Raw genomic sequence first — 6,568 nt, 5'->3', positions numbered from 1 at the left:
TAACTCTTTATAAAATAAACAAATTGGGTAAAATAAAACATCCAGAAACTTTGACTCATTTACCTGATTTTATGATGAATGTGAGTGTTTAGATTAAAATTCAAATCTTCTAATTTTTGGCTCTTGTTTGCTGAGGCCTATTTCAATCAGTTACTCTTGCTTTGAATTCTTGGCAACTGCACACAATAAACAGTTTATGTACCAGATTGGAATGGATAATAATTACTTTTAGCATCTTAGGTTCTGGAAAAAGCATTTTTAACTCAGGCTGACAGCCAGTTGGCCCTGAACCAAGGAAAACCAGTTTGAGGTATCTGGGGATGGTTATGCTTTCTTGACAGTATGCATCATTACAGTATATGGTGTATCAGAATGAATGGAAATCCCCCTTTAAATTCATATGTACTTACATAATATTATTGTTTATAGCCATCTGCAAAGACACACTTCATTGAAATGGAAAACCTCCTTCAGGTAAAATTCAGAAAACTTTTAAAAGCACTGTACTTTCCAGTAAATTGTGTATATTTATTGTTCATCCAAACTTGTTTTTAAATTTGAATTAGAACAGAAAATGCAGGTAGGTAGAAACAATGGTGACTGAAATAGTTAACATTTCATATCTGCGACCTTTTATCAGAACTGGAAATTTAGGATGTCATAAATTCTATACAAATAAAAAGAGGGTTAAAGAACAAAAGGGAGCATCTGTAATCAAGTGAAAGGCTGTGAGAAGCCCTGCCTATACACCATCCCCTTCACCTCCATCCAGGGCTACAAACAGTCTGTCCAAGTGAGACAGAGATTCACCTGCCTCTCTTTCAACCTAATTTACTGCATCAGGTGCTTCCGATGTGGTCTTCTCCAAATCAGGGAGACCAAACATAAAGCGAGGGAATGGTTCACCAAGCATCTCAGTCAGGCTGGGAGGGGCCAACTGGACCTCTCAGTCACCGCCCATTTTAATTTCCCATCCCATGCCCTTTTCAACATGACCATCCTTGGCCGCCTCCATTTCTACAACGAACCAAACTGCAAGTTGGAGGAACATCACCTTATCTTCCACCTGGGCAGCCTACAGTCTGGAGGACTCAACATTGAGTTCTCCAATTTCAAATAACCTCCCTTCCCTTCTCCTAACTCCCTTCCCAACCCCTTCCCTTCCCTTTCACGCCTCCCAGCCACCTGCTGGATTCATTCCTCCCATTGACCAAACAGGTTGTACCATCTGCTTGTCTTCACCTATCCCCACTTCACCACCCTGCCCCTGCCACCCCCTTTATCTGTAGCTCCCCTTACACCCACCCCCAGTCCTGAGAAGGGTTACACCCGAAACGTCGACTTCCCCATCTCCTGATGCTGCCTGGCTTGCTATGTTTTTCCAGTCTCCTGCCTATCTACCATGAGATTAAATGGGCAGGAGTGGGCGCAAAACCAGACGGAGTGGTAATGGATCAATTAAAGAAATAAAACTTGGTCTAAAAAAGTTGGTGGATGGAATGATAGACAGTTGCCATCCAAAAACAAAAAAAGAGAGAAGAAATCCAAAGCCTTCAAGGAAAGAAGAAACAAACTGGTGGTGGAAGTATGGTCTGAAATTATTAAACTCAATGCTGAGTTTAGAAGGCTATAATGTGCCTAATTGAAACACGTGTTCTGTTGCTGGATTTACTTTTAAGTTTAATTGGAGTTGGTGCAGGAGGCTAAGGGTTAGGAAGCGTGTAATGGCAATTCATGAATATGATTGGAATTCACTGTGTGACTGACCAATGCCATGATGTGAAGTCTGAATGAAAATTCAGTTTCTGCAGGGAGAGGGTTTGGGAATTGGAAATGTGCTACAGAGGTGTCCTACAGGCAAGAGTCAGATTTTATGTCTTTAAATTTCAATGACTATCTTTTATAACATATTAAAAATTACATCAGACAACTGTGGGTCTTGAAAAGCTGGTTTCTGAATGGCCAGTGCAGATGATTGATGGTAATACAGATGCTTTACCGTTGTTGGAATGATTAAGATCACTAGTTATTAAACTTTCATCTGAGGCATTGATAAGAGAGTTACTGTGTCAAATTATTCCATGGAGACAAAATAATTCTGACAAAACATCGTTGAGCTGAAATGTTAACTCTGTTTCTGTCTCTATAGATGCTGCCAAATGTGCTGAACCTTTCTAGCAATTTCTGCTTTTATTTCAAATTTTCAGCATCCGTAGATTTTATTTTGTTGTCTTGATGAATGACGTTTTGTCGTTTACTAAACACCGCTTATTGTGTTTAGAAGGTTATTTTATGTGAATCAGTTAATGTTCCTGTCTTTTCCTCATGTTTCAAGCAATCTTCAAGTATTGTTTAAGGAAGCATCTTTAAAACTTCTGAATTTGTGCACGTATTTGATCTGATTTTTGACTTTGAATAATTTGCTGATCACATCCTGCCAGTTTTGTTTTAAGTGGGGAGGAACAAACATCTATTGTAAGCATCTGAGAATACTGCGCTCTCTACTCTCTGCTGGGGAAGTATAGGTTTGTTAGTTCAAGAATGAATACCTACAACTGAACATATGTTAATATTATTCAGTACAATCCACCAAGAAAGGAAGTGATGAAGCTGGGATTAAATTTTCTGAGACATTTCTTTTGCAAAACTAAGGACTGCAGAACTTTGAAACCTTTTACATTTAGGAAAGGCTGCAGTGGGAAAATTCCCCTCTAATTGGCAATCTGTGACTGTGTCTGCACTCAGGCACAAAGGAACTCTAGGACAATCCATTGGCACCCCCTCTTCCAACATCAGTTGCTTGGTGCACACGCTCAGAAACCTAAACTGGCCTCCACTAGTCGAGAAATCTATAGTCTCCATAGGGAATTCCAGTTGGCTTCCTTTAATTTGCCTCAGTTAGTCATTTAATAAGTGATGACAGCTAACATCCCATGTGAGTAAGTAAACCTGTTGTCCACGATCCTTGCTTCACAAAAAAAATCCTGGAACTGTGGAGTTAGCCTTTAGTCCAATGGGGCTGTTTTCAGCACCTGCCCACCACTGAACCCAGCCCCAGTGGGAGCTAAACTCCACTCCTAGTTTTTCTAACACCACAGAGAAGAGATAAGATCCCTGTCCACTAAATATAACAATGCGTGTATTACAGACAAGATTGCTGTGGAAAACCTGAACTTCACTTTTACATTTCACATTATCCACACAGCTGCCTGTACTGGTGGAGAGGTTTCATACAATTGGCTGTAACCTAAAGAAAACTTGGCCTGGATTCAGTAGGGCAGGTGATGATTGGTGGACTTATTTTTAATTCAATCTTTCTAGCAGCTGCTCTTATTGAATCCATGTTTGGATTATAGGCAGCTGCAAGGAACTCTCAGATCAGGAAGGATATTGCATAATGTCTGAGCATATTATAACAACACCTGCAGAGGTTACAATTTTTCTGCACAGGATATTGGGTCAGAAGGGAGTCAGGCCTAGTTGTCCCCTAATGCCTCCTTGTGGTCTATTATGGGAGTATTGACAATGTTCTGGGACAGCACTGATGACTTAAATCAAAGCAAATACTGTGGATGTTTGAAATCTGAACAAGATAACAAAACAAACTGCTGGAAGACTCAGGAGACTGTGGGGAGAGAGACAGAGAGACCAAGTTAATGGGCTGATTCTTCATTCCAGAGTTTGCACCTTCATGTTGGGACCATTCATATTTTTCAACACTGCTCCATATGTCTACTTAATATCTGATGCTACTTTGAAGGAAGAGGCCAATTAATGGTCCAGTGAGGGATTCACCATCTGACTAAGGACATGTGGAGCTTTGGAGAGGTCTAATGGAAATATACTGGGTCCATTTGGAAGGGCATGTGGCAGCCTTAATTCTAACTGTGACATTTTGAGCATGGCAGAGACTGGACGGCAGTAAAGCAGCTACATGCCTTACACATAGAAGCCCCATGGCTTGCTAATGCTTCCCTGGAGGTGTTATTAGCGGTAGCTTGCAGGAGAGTCTTGTTTCTGGAGAAGAGCAGGACAAGGCCTGTTTGTCAAAGTGGCATGGCTTATGTGACCCAGGAGATGAATAGCTGCAGTGTGATCAGCAGGGTCTGGGATCTGTTAAGGAGAATGAATTTTGCACCCAGCCTTCAGGTCTGACATCACCAGCAAATCTATGAGCAGAACAGCCTGTAGGTACATAGCACTCAGAAACATGCACTCCCGAGCCATGGGAAATGCTCACAACACAAGCACTTGGAAAAGTCATATTGAAGTCATGGATGTCATATATGAATGAGCTGTGGTGTGGTGTGGTGAGCTGGGTGTGGTGATAGACAGCACCAATGTATCTCACTCTTGATTTTGTGAAATGGGCATAGAGAGAGAGGGAAAAGAGTTGTGTTGGTGATGGAGTTGATCTTTTCACTTTACTGAAGACCATAGACGAGCTGCCGCAAGCTACTCCTTCATCGAACAACTGGAGCAACTTGTGGCTGTGCCCCCACTGGTACTATGGCACAGAGGACACAGTATGGGCATCTCAGCTACATGCAGATACAAGTCATTAGCCTCTCCCCATATCTGCCTCCGTTATGAGATGGTTGTGTGGGAGTGGGGAACACTTTAGCAGTTATTGTGTGTAAACAGAGCTGCATCGGTCATTTCATTTTCCGATTCATTAGATTACATTACATTACAGTGTGGAAACAGGCCCTTCGGCCCAACAAGTCCACACCGACCCGCCGAAGCGAAACCCACCCATACCCCTACATTTACCCCTTACCTAACACTACGGGCAATTTAGCATGGCCAATTCACCTGACCCTGCACATCTTTGGACTGTGGGAGGAAACCGGAGCACCCGGAGCCGGGTCTCTGGCGCTGTGAGGCAGCAGTGCTAACCACTGTGCCACCGTGCCGCCCACAAATTCACTTTGGTAATTTTTGTAACATTTCCATTTACTGTGTTACAACCATGAAGTAACTTGATTTTTATTGTTCTCCTGTTCTGCTCCTAATAGAGATGATACCTTTTCTTCTTATTTCTTTTAACGTTTCAAATAGGCGGTCATGTGTTTCCCCAAACCATGTTTATGAGCTTCAAATTTAAAAATGATCCATATGAATTATTTAGGACTAAAACATCGTGGGATTGATATGCATTCAAAATTCAGAATGGTTGGTACGGTGAGAATTGTTATCATTATACACCCGCACACACAAACATGCAAAGAAAGAAAGGCCAGGAAAAAATGTTACAACTACGATTATAGTTACAAATGATTTAAACCATGTTCATTACATTCTTGTGGTTGGCTCGTCAGGTAGAATTCTTTTCTGTATGACCTCAGATGTAGTTGGTGGCAATTAAAGATGTAGCAATATAATTCTTGTACAAATGGAATTTGTTTACTTATCTGGTGAAATACAGGGATCTTTTTCAAAGCAAAGCGTAAGGAGAGATTGAGATTAAAAGCAGGCTGCAGCTAAGTTGGAAGCTGCTCTGTGGTTGATTGTGCCAATGTAAAAAGCATTCTGAGGAATGAAGTCAATTACAGACTGCTCAAACAATCCAGTAGTTTCAGTCATTCCTTGAAAGTGGAGTTGCAGGTAGATAGCATATTGAAGAAGGCGTTTCGTATGCTTGTCTTTTATTGGTCAGTGCACTGAATATCGAAGTTGGGAGGTTATGTTGTGGCTGTACAGGACATTGATTAGACTACTTTTGCAATACTGCTTGTCTCCCTGCTATAAAAGAACATTGTGAAACTTGAAAGGGTTTAGTAAAGATTTACAAGGATGTTGCCAGAAGTGGAGGGTTTGAGCTGAATAGGCTGGCGTAATTTTCCTTGGAGGGTTGGAGGCTGAAGGGTGACTTTATAGAGGTACATGAAATCATAAGGGACATGGATAGGGTAAATAAACAAGGTACTTTTCCCGGGATGGGGGAGTCCAAAACTAGAGGGCATTGGTTTAGGGTGAGAGGGGAAAGATATAAAAGGGGCAACCTTTTCATTCAGAGGATGGCATGTGTACGGAATGAGCTGCCAGAGGAAGTGGTGGAGGTTGGTACAATTACAACATTTAAAAGGTATTTGGATGGGTATATGAATATGAAGGGTTTAGAGAGATATGGGCTAAATGCTGGCAAATGGGACTAGATTTATATAGGATACCTGGTTGGCATGGGCAAGTGGACTGAAGGATCTGTTTCTGCGCAGTATATCTCTATGAGTCTATGAGACTATATGACTGTTTTTCCCAGTTGAGACAGCTCAACTGATTTGATGGAGATGATTTTGATGTCCTCATAACTGTGAAGGCCATTAGTGTCATAGCATGCATAAAGTGTTTCATTATTTATTTTGTTCCAAACTGACTGAAGTATTCATCTTGGCACCAACTTGCAGATGCCAGCTTGCAGACACCATCTCCTACTGCCCCCTTGACCATGACCCCACCTCCCACCACCAAACCATCATCTCCCAGACCATCCATAACCTCATCACCTCAGGGAATCTCCCATCCACTGCCTCCAACCTCATAGTCCCACAACCCCGCACCGCCCATT

At 41.8% G+C, this 6,568-nt stretch overlaps 1 protein-coding gene across 1 annotated transcript in view; it reads left to right on the top strand.

Moving 5' to 3' along the window:
• Positions 1-428: 428 nt before the first annotated feature.
• Positions 429-6,568, top strand: part of LOC122557558 — an 81,966-nt gene continuing 75,826 nt past the window's right edge. Inside the window, exon 1 of the mRNA XM_043705305.1 lies at positions 429-474. The gene's annotated coding sequence lies outside the window, so the exon portion shown is untranslated. The remainder of the gene's footprint in view (positions 475-6,568) is intronic.

The sequence above is a fragment of the Chiloscyllium plagiosum genome, chromosome 15, assembly GCF_004010195.1.
Source record: "Chiloscyllium plagiosum isolate BGI_BamShark_2017 chromosome 15, ASM401019v2, whole genome shotgun sequence".
Lineage (NCBI taxonomy): Eukaryota > Metazoa > Chordata > Chondrichthyes > Orectolobiformes > Hemiscylliidae > Chiloscyllium > Chiloscyllium plagiosum.
This window is presented reverse-complemented; position numbering and strand designations above follow the sequence as displayed.